This window comes from Heterocephalus glaber, unplaced genomic scaffold (genome assembly GCF_053883595.1).
Source record: "Heterocephalus glaber isolate CG9 unplaced genomic scaffold, H.glaber_assembly_v1.0 deba00000738, whole genome shotgun sequence".
NCBI classification, from domain to species: Eukaryota; Metazoa; Chordata; class Mammalia; order Rodentia; family Bathyergidae; genus Heterocephalus; species Heterocephalus glaber.
Genome location: NW_028258161.1, coordinates 2,459,366 through 2,487,198, shown reverse-complemented (window position 1 = coordinate 2,487,198; position 27,833 = coordinate 2,459,366). Strand labels below are relative to the sequence as shown.

The window sequence follows — 27,833 nt, the reverse complement described above, 5'->3', positions numbered from 1 at the left end:
CAGATGGTTAAAATGTTATCTCAAGGTTTATCTTAAATGTATTTTATTTTCTTTTTATTATTTCACTGTAATAATATGTGTCCTTTCTTCAGGTATCATCCATATGCAATTCACCTCAAAATGAATCTATAGTTTGGACCACACCTTGGAGCTACAGACCTGGTAATCTAACTGCCCACTTAACACTGTCCATTAGATACTTATGGTCATTTGAAACCTATATTTTCCAAAACTTGCTGTCTTCCTCTAACCTTACAGTTTGATTTTCTTCTAAAGTTCGCCTATTTTGAGTCGGTGAGGAAAAAATTTGGTGGCTTTTGTTTTTTTATATATCCTTTTATTGGTACATTTTAGGTGTACAACATAATGACATTCATCATTGCAGATATGCACCTTTACATACTCTCTTGGCTCTTATTTCCGCACCCCTTCCCCTGTCCTCCCTTCAACCCCTCCATCCCTCACTATTTACAAAGAATTTGTTTCCTTTTTTTCATTTTCTCATATTAATTCCATTCCCCTCTTTCCTTTCCCCTACTGCTCCCACTTCCCCCTCCCCTTTGTCCCTTTTCTTCCTATTTCACATTATCATATAGAATTTGATGTATACCCATATTTAAAGGAATATATCTACTGGTAACGTATACATAAGCATTTTCTATAGCAGTTATAGTTGTGTTAAATCATATTGACATATATTACTGATAAATGATGGCTTTTAGTAATTTAGGATGAGTGGAAATACATACTTCACCCTTGTCAATGTTCATTTACTCCTTCCATTGACCATGATGAATATATGGAAAGTATGCTATCATTATGGAGACACCTCAAAGAATTAGGACTAGAGTTCCCATTTGATCCAGCTATCCCCCTGCTGGGTATCTTCCCAAAAGAATTAAAAGAATCATACCACAGCAATATATGTGCACCCATGCTTTTATAGCAGCACAGTTTGTAATAGCTAAAGTTTGGAAACAGCCCAAGTGCCCATCTACTGGAAACTGGATAAAGAAGATGTGTTCTTTTTTATAAAATGGAGTACTACTCAGCCATAAAGAATGAGAAACTAGAGACATTTATAACTAAATGGATGTGTATAGAGGAGATAATCTTAAGTGAAATAAACAGGATACACATGTGTAAATACCGAATAGTATCTCTAGTGTGAGAAACTGAAAGTGTAAATAAGGATTAAAATGAATAATTGATAATTTGAAATAGAAAGAAAAGGTCCAAAGAGGTAGGGAAAGTGGGAGGGGAAGGGGAAAGGAAAGAAGGGAAAGGAAAAATTATGAGAAAAGAAAAAAATGGAAACAAAGTCTTTGTAAATAGTGAAGGTTGGAGTGGGTGAAGGGAGGGCAGGGAAAGGGGAAAAAATAAGAACCAAGATACATCATCTACAGGTACAAGCACCCAGTGATAAAGGTGAATGTATTGTATACCTAAAATGTACCAATAAAAGAATGTAAGCAAAAAATAAAAATAAAAAAATAAAGTATGCTAAGCCAGCAGCCACAAATGCCAGGCCAAATGGTGTCATCTTCATCCAAGACAGCCATGAAGATGAACGGCTATCCTCAGTCATAACTCGAGTCCTCAGGGGCTTGATGATCTTTTCCCTCTGGGTCAAGATGGCTCTCTGGGCCCCATCCCATTTCCCTGGCCCCTGCAGGTGGTACTGGTATGGAGTGCAGGGGCCAAAAAAAATCTCAAAGGCCAGCTTTGGATCTGAGAGAAAGAGGAATAGCAAGCTGGGCTTCACCCCCACCAGTGTGGCGATCTCATCCATGTACTCAATGTGATCCACTTGAATGGTGTGTTGAGCTGTCTTCACATACCTGAAACACAAGGTGAGAAGGTGGAAAACTCACAGCCGAGGAGGGAGGACAGAGATGTATATCATCCATGAACTAGAAGAATTTTAACTACTACTGGCTTTAGAGGTGAAGAAACTGAGAACTGGAAAGGTGCACTGACAACCCCAGTGTCCCTCAGTGTAGTCAACACAATGTCAGTGTAGATCCAGAAGCAAATTTCCATGCCCCCAGCCCCTTCATCTCAGACTGCACCAGGGTGACTGAACTGCAGCTTAGGGTTCACAGGGATCCCTACTTGGTCAGATGTTCCATTTTGCAAGGAAGACTTGATCCAGTTAGATATTTCCTCACATATTGTGTAGATAGGGATGAAAAGTTTAACCTTTAGACTCCCTATGTGTTTGCAATCAACCAGGGGGTGGAGCATCATGGCTTAATTGGCTCCAGGGACTTGGTGGCTGCAATGAGGTAAGAGTGTGGGCAATGTGGCCTCCTTGGCAGTGCAAAGTGGCTGGGTAGTCCTGCTGGGATGGCAGCTATTGAGTAGCTCTCCCTTGCCCCCAGGTGCTTCACCCATGATCATGCAGAACATGATTCATATAGTGACTGCATGGCCCACGTGTTCCCATTCATAATATAGACATAGTAGATATGATGTTTATTATGACAGTTTTACTTTCAGCATTTGGAAATCAATTGTATTGAGGAAGCAATGCTACTTTCCAATTTCCACAAATGTATTTTATGGGATGGCAGCAGCCCTGTGACACTGGGTACACAACACGAGGCAAGGGCAATGTATATTTTTGTTGTGGAAATGCACATAATGTACTCTTGGAAATGTACGGGAGTTGGCACCACTATTGCATGAACGGAGCATTTGTTCTGTGTGGCATAAATGCAGAGTTTACAGTCCTCATGCCTGAAAACAGAAGGTGGAAGATTGTTTTCAGGTGCTGTTACATAAGAAAAAACAGCAGAGCCACTATTGTCTAGTATATTGCTCTCCATTTGCTTTGTGCAGAATCAGGTTTAAAATGTATGCCTGTCACAGTAGGCACAGAATAAAGTTTTAATGCATGAATTAGAAGTATTTGTTCTTTCAAATACTTGTCTACAGCCATACCACCCTGAACGTGCCCGATCTTGTCTGTTCTTTCAAATACTGAAAAATATTTTAATGCTTTTTCAAGCTATGATTGTGCAGTGTTTATACAGTTTATTATAAAGTATGTCATCAGGTTCTTCATGAGTGTAATCTGCTCAGACCTGGAAGAGAAACTCCAGAGGATTGTTAGGATTATTTCTCAGAAGAAGAGAGGTACATTTTAACAGAATGAAGAAATGAATTTTATTCTTTTGTATGGACAGATGCATATTATAGTCTTTAGAATCCTGAAATAGATTGGCAAGGAAATTTAACAAATTACTTAATTAATCTATTTTCTCTTTCTATTCCTTTACTCTAGAGTTTGCAAAGCAGCCTAGTCATTTGTAACCCCTTGTTTCATAGTTAGCTTTCGTAACATAACCAAAGAAATACCTTATTTGTGAGGGACCTCCCTTCATAGCTTTTGTTTCCTTAATTTACAGTCTCATGGATGAGAATAAGATTCATGTCTTTCATGGCAACAAAGAAGAGAAGGAGAGATTTCACACGATGTATGAAATACAAGTCCTGGCTATGAGTCTAGGAACTCATGGCAAGATGTCAGAGGGAAGCTAGATGGGTTCTTGGAGAAGTTGAACCTCAAGTCCATCTCAAACACAGCCACATTCTTATCAAAGATTCCTGCACCTTACTCAGGATAGACTAAGGATAGAGCAACCCAATCCCTCTGTACTATGAGTGTGCTTAGAATAAGGTCTTGGGGGCATCAGTAAGGAAAATGATGTGATAAAATCAGAGACTACTTCTGCATTTGGGGAATCACATAAGCTTTCTGGATTTAGGGAAAATTCTAGAGGAAGCATGATTGAGATAGAAGTGGGTGGTATAATTTCAGATTTAATATGAGACAAAGAGAGTAAATATATGGTCATTTGCTGAAGAACTGAGTTAGGAGAATAAGATTCATACTTGTTTCATACTTGATTCATACTGTATCACAAAGTAGTGTAAGAAATGGAAAAAATATAATTAAATGAGATGATGTTTGAATTTGGAATCCCAGATTAGAAATACCATGATCTCTCCCCATGAATGTCTTTGACCTAATTAGTTGTGACTAATTCTTTGTGTAGCGTTTTTCCATAGTCCTTTTCTTCTGGGTGATATCTGCCATCATGTTCTTCACTGAGGGTAATGTGCTCAGACCTGGAAGAGAAAATCCAGAGTATGACAGAATTCCTAGGAAAAAGAAGGGTACATTTGGATAGAAGGAAAAAACAAGTGTCAGGAGAAACAAAGGCCAACAGTACTGTTTGGTGGACTGTTTGGCCGTCATTGCAGGTTGTCTCCACACACCCTTAGACACTCATACAGCCCAGGGAGACTGGAGCTCCGTAATTGGCAGAATAGTACCCAGAGGATGGATCAGCCCTATGACAGCCCGTGTTGGCTTCTCCAAGGTGGGAGGGAACATTAGCTTGTACAGGAACATTTCATTGTTAGTGAATCAATTAGACCATCGAGGAAAGGAAAGCTGTATCCTGTAGCAAAGATGACAACATTGATATTCTCCTCTACAGTGGCATCATCAAAAATAGCATCTGTTTCCGTGAATTCCTTCATGTTGGGCTTCACTTGGACTTTTCCAAAACTGATACGATTTGGAAGGTCATCGCTGACAGCTGGATGCTGACTCAGAGGTTTGTATATAAATAATAAAAGTCTTAAGCAAGCAAATATACAAAAAGATAGCCATGCATATGAGAATCCAGGAATTTTCCTTTTCCTGTAAATTTGTGCTGACCCCAATATCTGCCTCTGATTCCAGAGAATACTTTTTGCTCGAATCTTCTCCCTTAGTTCTACATTTTTTCAAGTCTCATAATTTATTCTGGAAAACATGTGTATGCCTTGCCTTCTATCCCACATGTTTATTTTTAAAGTATTTACACTTCATAGAATTGAGGAAAATGATGTATGAGCATGACTCCAGTTTGAAAACAAGCCAGAGAATATCAGCCCCTCTCCACCTCACTTTCTAGCCAGTCTTCATTTGTAGGTGAAACCAATTTCCAAGTTAAAAGTAGAAAAATTTGTAGCAGAATTAGTTTTAAAGCTACCTGCTGGAAGTACCCACTCAAATATTTGTTAAATGGCTGGATTATCAACTTATGTAATTCTTCCTCAGACATTAAATCCATATTCCAGACATTAAGAGTGTGAAGGGGCAGGGGTGGAGATGTAAGTTTACAAAGTGCAACCCTTTTTCCAAGCAAACATTAGCCTTCCCCAAAACTTCACTCAGAGGATTTCCATTCACTCTCATTGGAGAAAACCATGGCACATGAGCACCTTGTCCAAACAAGCTTTTGTTTAAGGTGAAAATAGCTATTTAGATCTTCTGTCTAAAGGATCTTGTAATCCGCTAATAATGATAATTTGATTTCTTCTTTTCACATATGTATCTCTTTTATTTTTCTCTGTTGCCTAATTGCTCCGGCTAATGTTTCAAGTACTATATTGAACAGGAGTGGTGATAGTGGACAACTTTTCTTGTTCCTGATCTTAGAGGGAAAGCTTTCAGCAGTGTTCATTGTGATTTTACCTTTTTCTTTCTAATAGGATTGACGTGAGTGTTCTTGTATTCCTTTGGTAAGTTCAGCTAAGGATTTGCCTATTTTGTTCTTTCAAAGAATCAGCTCACTTTTCCATTCACTGATTCTTTGTATTTTGAAGTCTCTTTTTTAGTTAATTTCTATTCTGATCTTTCTTTATGAATCCCTTCCTCAAACTGGGTTTGGGTTGGGATTGTTCTTGGTTTTGTAGAATCTAAAGATGCATCATTAGGTTTTTTATTTGAGCTCATTCTGCTTTTCTACTATGAAAAAAAATTAGACACCCCCAAAAGACCCAATCAAAAAAGGCAACTAAAATGAATAGATATTTCACAGAAGAAGTACAAACGGCTAATAAATACATGAAAAAATGTTCAACATCTCTGGCCATCAGAGAAACACAAATTAAAGCATCACTGAGTCTATCTCACTCCAGAAAGAATTGCCATCATCAAGAAATCAAATAATAACAAACACTGGTGAGGCTGTGGGGTAAAAGAAACTCTTCTACATTGTTGGTGGAAATGTAAACTGGTACAATCACTATGGAAATCAATATGACAATTCCTCAAAAATTTAAAAATAGCAATTCCATTTGACCCAGGTATTTGCATCCTAGGTATCTTCCCAAAGGAGTTAAAGACATCATATCACAGTGATACATACATACATACATACCCACATATATAGCAGCACAATTCATAATAATAAATCTGGGAATTTACCCATATGTCCATGAACAGAAGAAAGGATAAAGAAAATATGGTATTTATACACATAGAGTACTACTCCACTATAAAGAAGGATACATTTGTCTCATTTGTAGAAAAATGGATGCACTTTGAGGCCATAACGTTAAGTGAAATAAATCAAACACATAAACTTAAATATCATATGGTTTCTCTTACATGAGAAACCCAAGGTATAAATAAAAGAGAAAAATTAAAGATAAATCATTGGAAATAGGGAGATTGATGATGATTGCAAATGGGAAAGGGACCAAGAGATGAAGGGTAGGAGGGGGAAAGAGGGGAACAGAGGAGGATAAATAAAGAATTAAGATGTGTTATGTGCAGGTACCAGTTCCCCACAAGGAATGTAATCATTATGTCCTGCAAATATGTATCCCCCTTTTTTGAATAGTCAGAATTAGTATGGTCAAAATGGCCATATTACCAAAAACCATATATAGAGTTAATGCAATTCCAATCAAAATACCAAGAGCATTTTTCACAGAGCTAGAAAAACAATTCTAAAATTTATATGGAACCTTAAGAGACCCAGAATAACCAATGCAACCCTGAGCAATAAGAGCAAACCAGGAGACATCACAATGTCAGACTTCAAGTCATACTATAAAGCTATAGTAATACAAATAGAATAACACTGGCACAGAAACACACATGTTGACCAGTGAAATAGAACAGAGGATGCAGAAACAAATCCAGAAACCTTCAGCCATTTGACTTCTGACAAAGGTACCAATAACATATGTCAGAGAAGATAGTGTGGGCAGAACTGGCTATCCATCTGCAGAAGAATGAATCTAGATCCACTTCTCTCACCCTGTACTAAAATCAAATCAAAATAGATCAAAGACATAGATATAAAGACAGAAACACTGAACCTGCTAGAAGAAACAATAGGCAAAATTCTAGAAGGCAAGGGAAAAGCAAGGACTTCTTGAACACCAGTTGCACAAGAAATAACATCAAGAAGCAATAAATGGGATTATATCAAATTAAAAGTCTTATGCACAGCAAAGGAAACAAATAACAGAGTGAAGAGACAGCCTACAGAATGGGAAAAACATTTTGCCAAGTACTTATCAGGGAGAGGAGTAATATCTAGAATATTTAAAGAACTCAAAAATTTAACCTCCCAAAATAAAAGACCAAATCTATGAATGGTCAATTGAAATGAATGGACACTTCTTAGCAGTACAAATGGCCAATAAGAACTTTAAAAAAAACTTGAGCATTTTTGGCTATTAGAGAAATGCAAATCAAAACAATACTGAGATTCCATCTTACTCCACAATGGCTATCATCATGAACTCAACAAAAAACAAATGCTGGTGAGGTTGTACAGAAAAAGAGATCCTTCTATATTGTTGAAGGGAATGTCAACTGGTACAGCCACTGAGGGAATCAGAATGGAGTACCCTCAAAAACTAAAAGAAATTCCATTTGACCCAACTATGCTTTTTGGGGTATCTTTTTGAAAGAGTTAAGGTCATCATATTACAGTGATACATGCATACCCATGTGCACAGCAGCATAACTCACAATAACTAAATCATGGAGGTGGCCTACATGTCCATCAACAGATGAATGATAAAGAAAATGTGGTATGTATACCCAATGGAGTACTATTTACCCATCAAGAAAGACAAATTTGAGTCATTTGTAGAAAAATGGATGGAACTTGAGATCATAATACTAAGTAAAATAAACCATACAGAGAAGGTTAAGTATCTCATAGTTTTCTAATATGATCACCCCAAGAGAGATGGTAAGAAACAGGGAATTGAGCCTGTGGAGATATGAAGGAAATCTGAGGAAGAAGGGAGGAGGGAGTGTGAGGGGCAGGGTAGTAAGAATGATCAAGATGTGATATATATAAATACATTTCTATAATGATTATAATTATTATGTATCATAAACACAAAACTGTTAACTTTCACAAGAAAAAATTTGAAAAAAATACAAACATTACAAGTAAATATTGGAGACTAATTTTATCATGAGTAAGGGACAGCTTCATTTAGCTCAGATGTTACAAGAGAAAAATGGGCATACATGAATTTTGAAAAGGTAAGGCTTTCACATATTAAAATAACAGTACAAGCCAAATCAGTGGGAGAATATGATGAGGATAAATGTAACAAACATGATTTTAAAAGTGGGTTTACTTCTTGAATATGAAAAGAATTCTAAAACCACAAAATGAACGAGGTGTCATGCTGCACATTTGTAAGCAGCACAGTGGGAAAGTTAGGCAAGAGGACCACAAGCTGGAACCCAGCCTAGGCAATTTAGTGACTTAGCAGGACCCTGTCCAGATAAAAAAGGGCTGGGGAGCAAGCTCAGCACAAAGACCCTGGGCGCAATCCCCAGTGCCAGAAAACAAAACCAAGACCAAACACAAAATGTTATTATTAAAAGGGATCTCTGGCCCTTTAAAAAATCCCACCAGAGATATTAATTTTCTGCAGTGCAGCTCAAATCATGCTGCTTAACTGTTTTCATTTCTTCCCTTATCATTCCTAGTGTTTGTTGCAATGTAGTATGTTTATTACAATTTTTCTCAGGCTATATCCCTTCTGTTTAAGATGAATTTATTTAACATTCAGATTACACACCCCAGGTGGGATTGATCTGTTCTTTTCTCTCTGTTTCTTCCACTTTCTTGCTTGCTTTCCTTCTCTACCTACATTTATATGGATTTAATCAAATACTCACCACCTTTCTCCTTTTCTTTTTCCTCCTTGTCAATGTGCCTTTCTGACTTATTTGTTGAGAACACACCCTGAAATAACTTTCTCTCCTTATTTCAGATGAGCCATTTTGTCAGGATTTAGGATTTAAGCTTTTCAGGTTGAAGACATTTTCTCTCAGAATCTGTAAATTCTATTACACTGTATTCTGCGTTACAGTATTCATAATATGAAGTTGCATGAAAGTCTTTTGTTTTTCAGCCTTAATAAAGAAGACCTTGTCATTTGCCACAACACGGATGAGCTGGAAGACACTATGCTAAGTGAAATGAGCCAGGCACAGAAAGAAAAATACTAAATTGTCTTGTTTATATTTGGAATCTTTTTTTAACAATATTAAATACCAGAGATAGAGAATAAAATGGTTGTTTCTAGGGATTGAGGGGTGGGGAAGAAAATAGAGAGATTTGGAGCAAAGAATACAAAGTTACAGGTATATACAATGAGCACATGAGTATCATAGTTAATAATATTGTATTGCCTTACATTGTACTGTATTGTGTTAGGGATTTTCACTACAAAAATAGTTTTTAGATGCTTTTATCCCAGATACACAAAATGGGTAATTATAGCATGGTGAAATATGTTCATTTGCCTGACTAAGCAACCATTTAGATAGATAGATCAATAGATAGACAGAAAGCTAGATATCAAAGCATATATACAATAGCTCAAAAAAAGAGAGCAAGATTTAAAAAATATGAGAAATATGTAGTCAGGCTCTTTCCTTTCTGTGGTCCTTATTGCTCTTCTCCCTCCACTAATTTTTTTCCAATCACATTGGTTTCCTTACTACTCCTCAGTGTGTATCAGGCCCTTTCCTAGTACAAGAGTTGTGTACTTTCATATTTTTTCCATTTACACCCTTTTCTCCCAACTCCTTTCACTGTGGGCTCCCTCTTGTCCTTTAAATCTTATCTTCAGTCTCACTGAGAAAATTTTCTTCTGGATGGTGCCACCAAATTAGCTGTCTTCCTCTTGCCCCCAGATCCTCTTCATCATAGTTTTCATTCATGACCTTCAGCATTCTCATCACATTCTGTAGCATTTTATCATTCACCTTTCTCCATAGAACACAACAGTGTTGTGGAACCACAGCAAAGGAAAAGCTTACTAAATATTTTTTGTGAATCAGTCAATAAATACCTCATTCCTTTGTCTCATTTGCTGAAACATTTGAGGAACTATTTTTTTTTTCAAAATTGCCCTTAAAGACAATTAAGTGTCCATATTAAAAAGTACTTTATAACCTACTCTGTGTCCTAATGCTGTAACAATATCTGAAAGTGTGCAACTTATAAAGAAATAAAGGTTTATGTATTCAGCTCGTGGTTCAGGAGATCCAAGGTGGGGCAGCCACATCTGAGAGGGCCTTTTGTCAATGAGGACATCCTGGGGTCCTGGAATGGCATAGAGTGTCCCATATGAAACAGAGATGGGTTGTATTTCTTCTTCATATAAAGCCACTAACTCATCATGGATAGCCCACCCTCAAAATTTCATCTAACCCTAATTCCATGCCCCACCTCCAAAGTTATTAACATATGACTTTGGTGATTAAGTTCCTCACAGATGAATCCTGGGCCTTGATTGGTTTAAATATTATTCTGCATTCTATTTTTAATCTTTTCTCAACTCTGCTTAGTACCAATTTGACTTCTCTCTTTTGCCTTTTCACCAGAAGCTGCAGAGGATTTCTGAACCATGAAACTTCCCTGAGACATTGCTGAAGTCATGAAGTCATAGGGGAGGGGCCCTCACACTCTCCCCTTCTGTGGGAACTTCCCTGACATTTTTGCACAACCTCAGCTGAACAGATCATGTCCTACTTGGGTCTCAGTGTATCCCACCCTGGAATTTGTCATAGCATGTCACCTTGCCTTGCTCTGACCTGTTTCTACGTCTTTTGTTGTCTTTATTCTAGACTTAAAGCCTGATTGAAGTGAGGTGCAATGTATTTATTTTTGTGCTCTGCACATAACAAATTATAAATTATTGCTGAATGTGTGATTTGTATGTGGTGTTGAGAGGAAAACTCATATTTATGTACTGTAGTACATAGTGTATACATTATAATTAATAAGCATTTTGTATGTATGAATATATGCAAGTAATTGACCAAAATGCATGTGAATTGCCAGAAGTTCAGTTGTTTCCAAGGTGAATTCCCCTGTACACTTGCACACAGTAACCCACATGAGTCCCTTGGTCATCACCTGTGCTGTGGATGCAGGCCATAGTGTGCATGGTTGAATCTTTTTAAAAAATTTTTTTATATATATATTTATTCATACAGTTTAGGTATAAAATACACTTACATTTATCATTGGGTGTTTGTATCAGAACATGATATATCTCAGTTCTTATTTTTTCTCCCATTACCTGTGCACCCTGCACTCCCTCCACCCTTCTCTATTTACACAGAGTTTGATTCTATTTTTTTTCTCATAGTTTTTCCTTTCCCTTCTTCCCTTTCCCCTTCCCCTCCCATCATCCCCAAACCCTTGGACCTTTTCTTATTTTAAATTATCAATTATTCATTTTAATCATTTTCATCCTTATTCACACTTTCAACTTCTCACACTAGAGAAACTATTCGGGTTCAGTGTCTTCCCTGGGTAGTTATTGATTGAGGCTGTAGTTAATACTTTCTGGAGAAAGGACCTGAACCGAGTGAAAAATAAACTATCCATGGGGTACCATTGTTCCAAACATGGTGTAATATCCATGCTCCTCATCTAGTGCTGTGGAATACCTCAGGGAGATAGAGAACAAAATAGAGGAGAAGAGAGAGAAAGTTTTAGATTATATTATTTTATTCATATTTTGCCAGTGGCAGACCACTCTTTTGATCATGCCCAAAGCAGGCTGTAAGCAGTGCAGGCTGTAAAGAGTCAACTGTGCAACTGGGTTATTTTAAGAAGTGAGTCTGACCAAAGCATATGAAATAACACACACCCAACATCAGAGTGACTTTTACCCAAGTTCCATTCTCCACCTAACACAAGAATGCTTTGTCTCTTTTTTTTTTTTTTTTTTACTGGGGATCAAGCTCGGGACCTTGCAGTTGTGAGGCAGGTGGCAGAACCACTGAGCTAAATACCTGGCCCCTGTCTCTTTTTTTATAAGCCTTGCCTGCATCAGCAATGTAGCCCTAGCAAGTACCTGTATCCCCTTCACATAGCCTCTTTACCCCCACTTAACAATAACTGTGTCACCAATAAATATTGATGGTTCTGGCTGTTCAAGGCCTTTGCTTACTCAAGCACTGGTCATAACAGTTGCCCATCTCTGTCTGTTTAATTCTTAAGTCTTTCTTCTCCCAATGCATTGTAGCATCAGGCAGGAGACCAGATCTGCTGCAGGAGTCTCTGATATTCACACATTATATATTTTTAAGAGTGTTGGCTCTGAGGACTGGAGGTAAGATATCATGAGTGTCACAGGCTGTGCTTTGCAGAGTCTACTGATCTCCAGAGAAAAGACTGCCTTTGTGACACTGAATTCATGAATGAAAACCAAAAAATTTCATTCAGTTTTCCTGTATGTCTCTGAATAATTGTTTTTAAAAAATTCATGAATATTAACATAACTATGCTTTAAATATAGATAAGGGTTTAAATGTAGAAGTGAATTATCATATTATCTAGTACATAATTCTATACTGTTTGTCTTTAAAAAAACATGTACATTAAACATTTCAATAAACCAAATCATTTAGCACTAGTATCCAACTGAACTGAATGTAAACAGAATCACTTTTCAAATCTTTCTGTAACATATTTGTGTGTTTTTCTATCTTCTGATGTAATTTAGAAAATACATTAAATCATTTGACTATTCATACTTTTGCAGTCTTGAGATCATTATGTGAATCTGAATTCTTACTAATGAAATCTGTGAAGCATATACTTAAGATCAAATACTTACCTCTTTTTTTTCATTAAGTTTATTGGTATATTTTAGGTATACAATACAGTTACATCCATCACTGGGATCTTGTGCCTTTACATGATGTATCATGGCTCTTATTTTTTCCCCATTCCCCTGGCTTCCCTTCACCCTCTCCACCCTTCCCTATTTACAAAGACTTTGTTTCCATTTTTTCCTTTTCTCCTATTTTTTCTTTTCCCTTCTTTTCTTTCCCCTACCCCTTCCTACTTCTCCTACTCCTTTAGACCTTTTCTTCCTATTTTACAATATCATTTATACATTTTGAGGATCAAATACTCACCTCTTTGAATGTTTTAAAATAAGCTTTGTAAATTTTTTAATGTAATTAAGTCAATATTTTTCTTAAAAATGATGAGTGATAAATAAAATATAAATAAGTAAAGATAAGGTATTTTATTCCTCTAAACTCAGAATATTATTAAATTTTCAATATTAGAAAAAATACTGATCACAAATAATTGAAGGCCTTAGATAACTTGCTTTTATATTGAATAAAATATGCCTGAATAGAAGTTGCTATTTCCTTCTATCTAACCCCATCAATGTTCTTAATTAAAGAAGGTCCTCTATTTAGCATTTTTATCAATCTTCCTCTATTTTACTACCTCAATCTACTGATCCCAGATAGACTCCGAGTGTCTTGGCTTTGTGGCTATTTGAGGTCTATTTCAGCATGCAGGTCCTATTGTGGTAGTAAGAAAAGTCATATTAATTATCTAATACTTTAGGTTAAATTATGCTAACATTTTAATTTTTTGCACTTCGCGCTAAGGACCTTGGTCCTCTCCTCCAACATGGAGGCAAGCCGGAGACCACCAGATCTCATGACAGCCAAGCTGCTCGGCGCTGTCAGAAAAACATTGACCATGGAGCAGTAGAGAAACTCTCCCTTTGTAAGCAGCGGTTCATGCAGTTTTCTTCACTGGAACATGAAGGAGATTATTATATGACACCACAAGTCTTCCTCTTTTCAGTAACGTTTGAGCAAAGGGAATGTAAAACTTCAGTCAAGAAGCTGGCAAAAAAGGATATCAAGGATGTCCTGGCAGGAATCCAAAAGGCTGGTTGTGGATCAACCTTTTTTAGAGACCTTGGTGATAGAGGACTGATTTCATATACTGAGTATCTTTTCTTTCTTACAATCCTCACTAAACCCCATACTGGGTTTCATGTGGCTTTTAAAATGCTAGATACAGATGGCAATGAGATGATTGAGAAAAAGGAGTTTTTGAAACTGCAGAAGATCATAAGTAAACAAGATGACTTCAAGAAAATAAAAACTAATGAAACAGAATGTCAGGATCAAGCAATAAAAGAATCTGAAATTGACACAACCCTTCCGATGTGTTTCTTGGGAAAAAGAGGAGAAAGGAAACTTCATTATAAAGAATTTTGAAGATTTATGGAAAATTTACAAACAAAAATTCAAGAAATGGAATTCATTCAGTTTTCCAAAGGTTTGAATTTCATGAGGAAAGAAGACTTTGCAGAGTGGTTGCTTTTTTTCACTAACACTGAAAATAAAGACATTTATTGGAAAAATGTAAGAGAGAAGATGTCAGCAGGAGAAAGCATGAGTTTGGATGAGTTCAAGTCATTTTGCCATTTTACGACCCACTTGGAAGATTTTGCTATTGCCATGCAAATGTTTAGCTTAGCTCATTGACCTGTCAGACTAGCAGAAGTTAAGAGAGCAGTGAAGGTAGCTATAGGACAAGAGCTTATATGCCTTAGCCATGAAGAGTTTCTTGGGGTGTTAAAAAACAGGATGTATCGAGGTTTATGGCTACCACAACAGAGTATATAAGAATACTGAAATGTGTGAAAAAAGAAAGCATTAAAGGAGTAAAAGAAGTCTGGGGAAAAAGTTGGGAAAGGCCTTTTTAAAAAAGAGATGACACAGAAATTATGTTGCTCCAAATGTCAGGATCTGAGATTTTTTTCCACAGTATTAGCTGCTTTTCTGAAGTTCTCATTGATTTCCTTTGTAACATAAAAATGCTATGTACCTGCTTTCTGAGTCAATGATTTCTTGATATGTATTCATTAAAAAACTTAATGGAAAGAAAAGGAACTAAAATACCATTTTACAAAAACAAACATTGGATTCTTTCAGAAGGCCTAAATTCTAAGTAACGTTTTGTGCTTTGGTAAGACACCTAGTTGTTTGCTGAATTCTTAGAAGAGCCTGATATGCTTTCTGGAAAGGCAGTGCTTGTTTCAGCAGGACATACACTAAAGTTGGAAGAGTGAACAAAGCACCTGACTCACAGGCCAGTATCAATTCCAGAAGTTGTGGTATTCCTAGTAGGATAAATGAAATTAAAAACTAATTTTAGATTTATTGCATTGGTATTATAGCTAATAAATTTCTTGTATTTTTTTTTCAGTTAGATTAGCTGTATATTGTCTTAAAATAATATGTAAATGTCAGTAATGAAATCAAAATAAAGTGTTTGCATAGATACAAAAAATTTAAACTTGTATTAGTACAGTTTTGCAGTACATAATGATTACATTCATTATGGGGAGTTGCTACCTGTACATAATACATCTTATTTTATTTTTCATTCCCCCACATCTCCTTGTTTCCTTCCCATTTGCAAAATATCTATTTCTCTGTTTCCTATTGTCTTTCTTTAATTTTGCTCTCTAATTTATTTACACTTTGGGTTTCACATATAAGAAAAACCATGTGATGTTTAAGCTTGTATGTCTGATTCCATTTCACTTAACATTATGTTCTCAAGATGCATTCATTTTCCTACAAGTGAAATTTATCTTTCTTTATAGCTGTTACACTCAGTGAGAGAGAACCAACCAGAGACCGATATTAAATCCACACAGGGGTTTATTACGGGCCGGGACCCGAGCTGAGCAGTGGACTCGAGCCACGACTGGGGGGAGATTAACATATTTTATACACCTTTGAGGCCAGCAGTTTCTAGGCCCCCCTATGGGAGAGAACTAGCAAAGCAAGCAAAAGGTACAGAAGTGGAACACCCTGTTGTTAGAACACTTGTAAAACAATAGTTGATTAATTGTTGTTTCTAAGAGACTCTCTAAGGGGAGGAGGTTTCTAAGCTTCCTCCTTCTGAGTTCATCTAAAGGGCAGGCAGGTGGGTCAAGCAGCAATATGGAGTCTGTCTTGCTAACAAGGGTGCTTCAATAGCAGCCTCCATTGTGTGTAAATACCACATTTTCTTCAGCCATTTGTCTGTTGATTGATGTGTAGGGTGTTCTAAGATTCAATAAATACAGATAAGCATGTGTCAGTGTAATATCAAGTCTTTAACTCTTTTGGGAAGATACCTAGAAGGAAAATAGCTGGGTCTAATAGATTTTCTATTTTTAATTTTTTGAGGAATCTCATGATAGCATTTTACTCAATTAGTTCAATTAGTAGAACTTTGTTTATATGTGTTTTCCCATCATGAATATGGGAATATTGTGTTTATTCTCTGTTCAGCTTCAATTTCAACACCTGAGACCATAATTTCCCATAGATTTCTCTGTTTTCTTTGGGTGTTCACAACCAAATCCACATTCTGTATGTCACATGAGATCTTTAGATTTCCATTAGTAAGATTGTTGAAAGTAAACAAACCTGTTTTGCTACCTGACTCAGCTCCACAGCTATATCCACTCCAGAAATCCCAATGCCAACCACTATGACTCTTTTCCCTTCAAAGTCCTCAGGACTTTTACATTCCTGACTGTGGAAATAACATCCTTCAAACTTCTCAATGCCTGAGATGGAAGAAGAGAATTTCTCATTGTGAGAAGATATTTTACTTGCTAATCAAACCACAGAGGAAAGTGGTATTCTGAATAATCTGGAAGCAAGATGTAGAGTCTCAGTCACTCAATATCACACTTTGCCCTCAAAATGATATTTTATATTGCACAGATCTTGAGGAAAGGGGGAGTAAACTCAGAAGTGCTGCCTGTGCATTCTAAATATAGATCATTTACCTCACAAATTATTTATTGAATAGTAGATCTACCTGTCTTGAATCTATCCAAAATGAAAATTTTTTAACAATGACCAATGTTGGGGCTGGGGATTTAGCTCAGTGGTTCCGTCACCTGCCTCAAAAGTGCAAGGGCCTGAGTTCGAGCCCCAGTACCCACCCCAAAAAAGACTAAAACAATGACTAATGTTTTCCATTATTACATTATGCTGTACTCTTAAGCAAAGTAATGAAGCAGGAAACTGCTCCTTGCATAGTTTCACTGTTCTCTAAGTAGATAGAGCTCTTCCGTATTTTGACTCTTCTCTTCCTTCCAAGTCCCCAATGCCCCCAATCCGTGTCTGGCCTTCCCAGGTAGTGTCCCACTTTGAAAATGTTTATGTTACTCTTCCTGCAAATCTATCCAGATACACACACCCACACGTCTCTACAGACAGTGTCTCTCTGTCAAGGAGCAAGTGAAAAAGAAGCTGACAAATGCAACAGGTCATTATGCAATCTGTAGATTATACTTTAATTATAAATGACTTCCAGAATATATTACATTTTAACATTTAGAAGATCAAGTACTTCCATTTTATACATGTTTGCATTGGTGTGTGGGCATAGAAAGGTTAGTTATCAGTCACACATAATTCAGCTCATCAGTTGGGTGACCAAAGTCCAAGTTTAAAACCCTTAATTTCCATCTGGTACTCTTCTAATTACTACATAGACCTCAAAACCCAAAGAGTTTCTCATGATGGCCTGATAGGTAGGGATCGTGGAAAGGCACTGAGATTTCAGCTATTTCCTGATTGACTCCTGACAGTAATTGATGGAAATAGAGGGCAGTGAAGCAGGAGTAAGGGGAAAGTGTTTAGTTGGATCTGGGGGTGGGGATTAAAGTAATCTCTATGGTGGACACCATTTTAGCACATAAAATTCAAAGAGAACAGTCGTCTGGTAGCTTGGTTTTATTAATCAATGAAAATTCATGATAAATAAGCATTAGTAAAGATCTTTTCCCATACTTTAAGATTTCTAAGTTTGTGGATTTGCCAGCTGCTTTGCTTGTTTTGCTTATCATTTGTCCTTTATTTTTATTAATTTCACTTTCTCTAGAAGGGTGTGAGATCAGACTAATGTGCCTAAAATTAAAAACATTTAAATGTGAGCTAATTTTTGTTACTTATTAGAAGCTGTAAGATGGTAGTAGAAGTTGTTATTATTGCCTGTTTTGGTACTTCATGGGCTATATCATCCTCTTAAATAAATGTTGAGTAGTTATTGTTCAGTGTTACACATGAGAAATTTCATTTTGCTCTGCAAGTTATTTGGAAAGTACTGTTTTGCCCAATAGACTTTTAGTGACACACCTGGGAAGGACTGAAGTGGTAAGTAGGGGTCTGTGTGGTGCTCACTGCAGACCATGATCCCATCAAAGATGAAGGCCTCTTGTTTCTCATCAGTCTCCACAACATCCCATTGCCCACTGACTGAGAAATCTGGACATTTCCTCATACTTTGCACTTTGGTCTGAGATCCAGGGCACAAACACAGGTGATTCACTCCTGAAATCCTTGGGTTCCCTTCCTACTCTCCCAAACACCATAAATCTGAATAGTACAAGTCATCTGATTGGTTCACACTAATGCAGTTCCTGCTCCCTAGTACTCACCCTGTAGTGATGTTTCTGTGGGTGCATTAACAAGATATGATGGACATTTCATTAAAAATCTAATTTTTCATACAAACAGAAATAGTTGAGACTTAATTATGAAATAACAAATGAGTGACTGAAAGCACAGCAATAATATTATCTATCCAGGGAGACTTCTACATGAAAAAATAGTATTTCTTAGGTTTCCCATATCCCAGCACAGGTGTGTCCATTTTCTCCAGGGTTGGCTTTTGAGTATCGGAGAGGAATTAGTGTTCCATCATGAATATAGAGGTGGGTTCTGCATCTGTGAGTTGTGGGTGGTAGAGGTAGATAGACTGTGGGAACCAAAGTGGATCCAAACACATCAGCTTTTAGTTGCTTTATACAAGCCTGGTTCTTGTTCTACAAACAGTATAACTTGGGTCAATTACTGCTGCCATTTTCTTAAGTTCTGAAACATATTGATTTAAGACCATGAGAGAGGACATTTACCATGTTGCACTGAAATACTATCAAGCTAGGTCCTGATGAGCAGAATTCCCCACCTCGCATTCAAGTGAAATCTTCAAAATATTATTTCATTATAAGTCCTGAATTTTTAGGGTGAAATCTCACTAGTGAGTTTTTCCTCTGATCACAGTATACACACCAACAGACACAGACAGACAGACATACACACACACACACACATCACGCAATATTTCATTTCTATTTTACTTTAAAGTGAATGTATTTCAGGAGGTCAAAGTGTTTGGCATACATCCTAAAGTAGTCCACAAGTTTGGATTGTGCACGTAGTTGGGAAAATGATCTGGAATAGGAAAATCACTGAGGCACATCTTCTCCTTGGAAGTGTTGATGGTCACAGATTTGTAGATACTAGGCAATTTCTCTGATGAATTTTTCTGTGGAGAAAATCTTCCTAATACAATAAAATTTATAATTACAAAAAATCAAAATAAATTATTTCATAGAAGAAGAGTAAGCTCAGACGTAATAAAGCAGCACATTGGCTTTTATTTTCTCCATGAATATTTTCTCCCTCTGTTAGAGAAAAGTTACATTGAGTTAACAATATGACACATGTAACTTCTCAATAAAAAGAAGGGAAGTCAGAAACAAGTGAATGATGTCAGTTAAATGCCTAATTAAAAAAATGTTTACTTGGACATCTATGCTCAATGAAAATATCTTTTAAAAATGGAAGTGAAATCAACATTTTCAGACAAAAGCTGAGGTAATTTGTTGACTGCAACCCAACATTATGCAAAATGTGACAAGAGATATTACAGGTTGAGAGGGAATGAATCAAGAAGGAAACATGCAAATGCAAGAAGGAACAAAAATGGATCAATGCAAAAAATATTGACAGTTTAAGTAAAATTAATAATAATATCTCATGGGTTCACAACATATTCAGGAAGTCAATAATATAATACAAACATAGTAATGGGAAAATGGAGATAAATTGTTGTGAGATCCTTGCTTTCTTCAAAAAGTGATAAAAAATACAAACAAAGTAGGAAGTAGTAAGTCAAGGATGCTTTGAAATTTTAAGGATGACCATTAATAATACTCCAAGAATGGAATCTAGTTACTTAACATACAAGAAAAACAGAAAAATAAAATATAGCGAAGTGAAACCAAAATAAAACAAATGAGTAGAAATAATAAATATATGAAACAAAAATTATAAAAGATCATACATTAAAGCTTTATATATTTACGTATCATTACATATAAGCACTCTTGTTAATATATCAAATAAGCAAACAAACCAAAATACTAAGCAAACTTTTTATGGTAGTTACAAGTCGCAAAGTTAGACTGAAAGAGAGATATAACATGAAAACATTGATCAAAATGCAATAAATAAGAATCAAAATGTATAATAAATGACGTGAAATATGAAGAAAAGGTCCAAAGGGGAAGGGCGAGGAGGAGAGGGAAAGAAAAGAAGGGAAAGGAATAAGTGTGAGAAAAGGAAAAAGTGGAAACAAAGTCTTTAAGGTAAATAGGGAGGGGTGGAGGGGTTGAAGGGAGGGGAGTGGAATGGGGGGAAAAAAATAAGAACCAAGATATATCATGCAAAAGCACAAATTTCCAATGATGAGTGTCATCATATTGCATACCTAAAATGTACTAATAAACTTAATGAATTAAAAACAGGGCAACTGAAGTTACTCCATTAATACCAAACAAATTAAGTATCATGGAAAAATTAGAGGTAATGAGGGAGAGATAATAATGATAGAAAGATCAATTCTACAGAAAGATATGAAATCTTAAACTGAAAGATAGCTAGTAATATAGTTTCAAAATATTTAAGTGAAAATTATCAGAATTTAAAGGAGAAATAGATGAACTCATATTCAGAACTTAACTCATACTGCTACAAAACTGATAGGACAACAAAATGAAAGTTGGTAAGTACATAGAATTTTGAAGAACTCAATAAGCAACTAAGTTTAATTGACATGTACAGATAAATAAACCCTGTAACTTTTGATTATGCATTGCTTTGAGGCACATGTAACATATTTTCCAATACATGCATTATGATGTCCAGTCAAAGTCTAAACAAATTCCAAAGGACTAAAATCAGAGTATTTTTTCCAATAACAGTAGAATTAAATTAGAAATTAATAAAACGAACATACCCAGAAGTACCCCAATTGTTTAGAAATTAAACAATATGTGTAAATAATCCTTGTAGCAAGGAATATATCCTGGGAACAAAATAGTGATTAAAGGCAGATGTATAGCTTAAGAACATACATCTTCTTAAGAAAAGAAGAAAAAGTTGCAAGCCAACTAAACCCCAGATCAACAACCTAGATAAACAGCATAAATGCAAAAAAGTAGGAGAGAAAATAATCAATACAAACAAATAATGAAATACAAATAAAAATGCAGAATAGGAAAGAAGATGACCCTGAATTTGATTTTCAGAAAATTAATAAAATTGATAAACCTCTAGCAAAATTGACAAGAAGAAGAAAGAGGAAAATGAGGAGGAAGAAGGGGAGGAGAACAAGGAGGAAAGGCAAAGAAGAATAAGAAAGATGGGGAATATAAATTGTTAATACTGGGAATAAAAATGGAACATCACTGTAGAATTATATATAATAAATAGGCTATATGATAATATTATGAACAGTACCCACAAACTGTCAATTTGGATAAACACATATTCCTTCAAAAACAATACTTAGCCATTTTCACATAAAAAAAGAAAAATCTGAAAGCCTCAAATCTATACCAGTTAAAATTTGAATAAATTATGTCTGTTGAATTTGGCATTAAAAATTTTACAAAGAAAACTCCAGGATCAGGCAGTTTCACAGAAGAATTCCTCTGAACATTTAGAGAAAGAAGAAGAATATAACCTTACACAAATTCTTTAAGAAAATAGAAAACCAAGGAACATTTCTCAATTCATTTCATAACCTCAAGTTAGAAAACCTGACATAGGTATTATAAGAAAGAAAAATTTTTAGTACAATACAATGTGTGCAATAAACATATATGATAATAATAGCAAAATTTTACCTATTAGCAGTATAGAAATATCAGCAAAAATGTGGATCTAATGTAGCAAAAACTAAAAAATATATTTTTAAGTGACCAAGTAGGAATTTCTCTAGGAACAAAATTTGCTTTACCATTTTAATATTAGTCAATGAAATACACTGAACTAACAGAATAAACAGAAAAATCATCTGACAAGATCAGATAATGCAGAAAAATCACTTAAAAAAATAACCTATGTATGTGAGTTAAAAGAAATTCTACACAAATTGTGTATAAATGATACATTTTCTTAATCTACAAAAAGCATTGGTAACATTATATTCACTGGTAAAATATTGAACTATTCTCTCTGAGACTGGGAAAGAGAACTATCATTCTTCTATACTTTTAATAGAAGGTAGAAGAATTATCTTCTATCATTACTTTTATGCAACATTATTCTAGAGGCCCTGGCTAATGCAATAAAGAAGAAAAAGAAGCAAAAATCATAAATATTAGAGAGGAAGGAGATGTTATTTTTTTCCTTAAATTCTTTTATTGGTACATTTTAGGTACACAATACATTTACATTTATCATTGGGTATTTGTACCTTTACATGATGTATCTTGGTTCTTACTTTTTTCCCATTCCCTGTCTTCCCTCCACTCCCTCCACCCTTCCCTATTTACAAAGACTTTTATTCTGTTTTTTCCTTTTCTTATAATTTTCCTTTCCTTTCCCCTTCCCCTCCACTTCCCCTACCCTCTTGGACCTTTTCTTCCTATTTCAAATTATCAATTATTCATTTTAGTCATTTTAATCCTTGTTTACACTTTCAGTTTCTCACACCAGAGAAACTATTCGGTATTTACACGTGTGTCCTATTTATTTCACTTAAGAGTATGGCCTCAGTCTGCATCCATTTAGCTATAAATGTCTCTAGTTTTTCACTCTTTATGGCTGAGTAGTACTCCATTTTATTTAAAAAAACCTCACATCTTCTTTATCCAGTTTCCAGTTGATGGGCACTTGGGCTGCTTCAAAGCTTTAGCTATTACAAACTGTGCCACTATAAACATGGGTGCACATATATCGCTGTGGTATGATTCTTTTAATTATTTTGGGGAAGATACCCAGCAGGGGAATAGCTGGGTCAAATGGGACCTCTAGCCCTAGTTCTTTGAGGTATCTGGAAGGAGATGTTATTAAGAATTTATGAGTATGTACACAACAAATCTAAAGGAATTTACATACAAAGCATTAGTGAAATTAGCAAGATGTCTAGGTACAAGGATAACATTAAAATAATTGTTTCATATACTAGCAACAAATTAAAAATGAAACTTTTGTGACAGACATCAGTTATAATAGCATAAAAACATCAAATATCTAGGAACATTTAACAAAAGACATACAAAACTTCCACCCTAAAAACTATGTGTCAAAAGAGAGAAAAAGAAAGGAAAAATGTAACGTGATTGTGATTTTAAGTATATAATAAGTAATTACACACAATAATTGTTATATGTAGACAAAAAACTATGTGATAAACAGTTATACAATTTCACATATGAGATTACTCTGTATTAAGATTTCAATCTTTCTGAAATTTATCCATAAATCTATACATTTCTGAATTATCTTCCAGTAGATTCTTTTTTTGTGGAAATTGACAAGCTATGTTTAAAATGTATAGGGAAATGTAAAGATCTTTGCAAAGTCAAAACAATCCTTAAAAAAATCAAAAATATCAAACTTTGTTACAAAGATGTAGTAATTAAGAGAGTAGTGGAAAAACAGACGAGCAGAACAGAGTTAAGGAGTAAGCACAAATAAATAGTCGCCTAATTTCCAAAAGAGAATAAATAATTGAATGACACTGTTGCAACTTAAGAAGAGGGATGAAGATTTCAGTAAATGGTGCTATATCATTGGATATCTGTATAAGAAAAAAAAGTACTAGATCTCTGAATCTCACCACACACAAAAAGAAATTCAAAATGAATCAGAGTCTTAAACATTGTAAGTACATCAATAAAGGTTTTGGACAAAAATATGAGAATATCTTCAGTATCTTTGGATGAATAAGTTTCTTAACTATGAAACAAAAAGAACCATAAAAAACTTGATAACCTGGACTCTCTTAAAATTAAAAGCCTCTGTCAAAGATGTCATTATAGTATAAAATGATATTCCACATACTGGAAGAAGATATTCACAGTAATTGTGTGCTACAAAAGATGCTACAAAAGACTCATACATGATATAAAAGAATTTTTATGAAACAAGAAAAGATAGACAATCAAATTAAAAGTAGGCAAAAGACTTGAACAAGTTTTTCACAGAAGAATATAACCAAATTGCTAATAAGTATACAAAAAAAAATGTTCAACATTTATACCTATAGAGAAAATGCAAAACAGGACTACAAGAGACAACACTACAGACCCTCCAGAATAGCCCAGATGAAGAGCTAGCAATACTAAATGCTTGGAAACATGTGGTGCTCTCATGTTATTGGTGAATATATAAATCATTATGTTAATTTTAGAATACTGCATGGCAGTATCCTCTGTGGCTAAATATATGCCTACACCTTGAACCAGGATTTTACACAAGATAAACAAATACACATCTACCAAACCTCTGTGCAAGAATGTTCATAGTAGCTTCATCAATAATTGCCAAATAGTGAAAATAATCCAAAGTCTATCCACAAAATAATGGATAAATTGCTTGAGGCATATTCATACAATGTAATGCTACACAGAAGTAAGCTTTTCTATTCTCATATCATAAATGAATTTGCCATACACAAACAATTCCTGAAGGAACTGTAAGAAAAATTTTATATATTAGACAGAAAGCTACATTGTATATATAACCCAAAAATAATGAACAGGAAAAATTAATGAATTGTAGTATATTGTTATACTGGAATACTATATAGCAATAGAAAATACAATAGGAACTATTGTTACAAGCCCAATTTAAATAAATATCCAAATATAAATGATAAGTGAAAGAACTAATACAAAGAAGAGCATGAACACAAAATTCCAAAGATCATCAAGAGCAATTTAAAGTGATAGAAATGAAACAAGTAGTTACCTCTAAGTTTGGCTGGGTACTAACTGGAATGAAACACATGGGAAACTTATAAAATTCTAGAAATATTCTACATTTTTATCTGAGCACAGGTTGAATAAACATAACAATTATCAAGCTGCACATTTAAGATCAGCATGCTTATGCACTTTAATGCATACATTATACTCAACATAATTGTTTAATGAAAGACTGCACAGCTCACATTGGACAATAAAGTAAAATTAACTTTTATGAAGACAGACCTAAAAACAAATGTCACAGTAAGATGTAAAAATTAAGTGATGAAAAATATGCTTACCGAGTTCTAACAAAAGGAGAACTAGCTTAGTAATATTAATCCCAATACAATATGATTTATGGTAAAAACAAAAGATGTTTCATATTAACATTATATATATGAAACACTGTACATACATAAAATTTTTCATATAAGAAAATCATTTGAGTAACTGAGATAATCTTCCAACACCATCCCTTTCTGGTATTTCTGAGGATTGGATGCAATTTCCAGTACCTTGAATAGAATCTCCTAAATTTCATTCCTAATTTGAAATTGACGTAGTTCCTCAATCACTAACACAAGCAAGAAGATTAGAGTCATTAAATAATTCTTAAAACGTGATGTGCTCCATGTTGCATTAAGGAAACCTTTATCCAAATTGTTACAACTACTTTAAGACATTGTATGCTTAAATAAAATAAAAGCTAAACCTACTTGATATTTCACAGTCATCCAATATCATTATTTCTTTCAAAGCAGGTGAGCTCCAAATTTTCATCTAAGCAGCACTTGATGGCACCCAGTCCACTCATTCCAATCACAGCAATCTGCTTTTTGGCCACGGTGCCTAGGTGTTTGGTAGAAACTGAGAATTCTATCACTACATGTAACAAAAATTACTAAGTCTCATGGGTGTATAGTTTGCTGTCCTAAATTTTTATTGTTCTTATTAGCAATGAGAATATCAATATATTGATTACCTATCAAAGGCTCTGATAGATGCAAAAATGCACAAAATCCAATCACCCCTGATTTTCTCTGCATCAGACAGAAAAAATATAGCAATTCAATTCCAGATTATACAATAAATTCAACGACATTATATTGTACCATGGAACTAAGGGCAAGCAGCACAGGGAAGGAATACCTGGCCTGCTAGAGGCAGTGTCTCAGGGGCAAAAACTTAAGGGTGGATGAATTGGAGTGACCTAGGTATGAGACCCAGAAGAGTGGCGGCGGCGGCAGTGGAGGCGGAGATGGCGATGGCGGTGGCAGGGCCGGTGGTGTGTGCGTGTGTGTTGGCATTCTAGACAGCAGGCACAACATAAATAAAAGCGGAAGTTGAGTTCTGTAAGACAAAGCCTGAAATGGGTGCATGATGTATCCAGGTTGTGGGCATTTGTGATCGCAGACAGAAGTTTCAGTGGCTTAGTGGGTAGAAGAGAACATCAGACCCATGAAAGTAGACACCATAACTTGCTAATTACACTCCACAAAAGCCTATAAAAGGAAAATAAATTGATATTTTTCTCTCTTATTTAGTGATATGGTGAAAGCTAACAGAAATAACTGGGAAATGTTTAAAATAGTATTTTTAGAATTATTGTGAAGTATCAATACTTAGTATCTCTGAGATTTAGACTGTGGATCTATTCATTTATTTCCTGCCCCCCTTTATTTGCTCAACAAACACTTGCTGAACCCCAACTATGGACCATGTACTGTGATTGTTGCTGAAGCCACAGAGAAAGATATGACACAGTCTTTGATCTCAGGGGCACAAGCTTCCTGGGTGGGGGTAAAGATAAAGACACCATATGGTGACTGCTAAGGTTAAGATGCACCCCACTGAGCTTTAATCTTGCTAAACCACTTACATTGACTGTGTAGACCCATGCCTGTACTTCATGCAAATCATTCATCAAAAGTGCAATTTCCACTGCACAAATGCCCTTCTTAGAGCTGAAAGCACCATACTATAGTGGCACATGCATACCAATGTTTATAGCAGGGCAATTAATAATAGGTAGATCCAAGAAGAAGCCTGTCTAGCCATCAACAGGAGGTTGGATACTTATACATGATGGAATACTTCTCAATTGTAAAGAAAGACAAATTTGAGACATCTGTAGGAAAATTGGTACACCTGGAAAATATACTGTTGAGTGAAATAAATCAGACACAGAAGCTTAAATACCATATAGTATCTCTCTTTTGAGTAAGAAAAAGTACAGAGAGCACAGTAAAAGATGGTTAGATAAGGGGATAGATCTCTTGCAAATGGGAAGAGGTCAAAGAGAACGTGGGTGAGAGATGAATGGGCGGGAAGGGGAAAGAAGTAGAATAATGATATGCCAAGTACAGGAACCTAGTAACATCAATGAGTGTAAACATTATTTGCCATAAACATGAGATAAAATTAATATGAACAAGAATGAAAATGGAGAAAGGGACTTAAAGGAGGAGGGAGAGAGGTGGGAAGAAAGAGAAAGATTTTTTATTAAGAACCAAGCTGTATTGTTACATGTACCCACTCCCCAAGATGACTGTAAACTGCATGTACTACAAACATGTAGTAATAAAAAGATT

The 27,833-nt window shown here is 35.4% G+C and overlaps 2 pseudogenes; one reads left to right on the top strand and one right to left on the bottom strand.

Moving 5' to 3' along the window:
- Positions 1–1,231: 1,231 nt before the first annotated feature.
- Positions 1,232–27,140, bottom strand: LOC101713211 (flavin-containing monooxygenase 5-like; annotated as a pseudogene).
- On the top strand, positions 13,673–14,886 carry LOC106007805 (calcium uptake protein 2, mitochondrial pseudogene; annotated as a pseudogene).
- Positions 27,141–27,833: the final 693 nt, after the last annotated feature.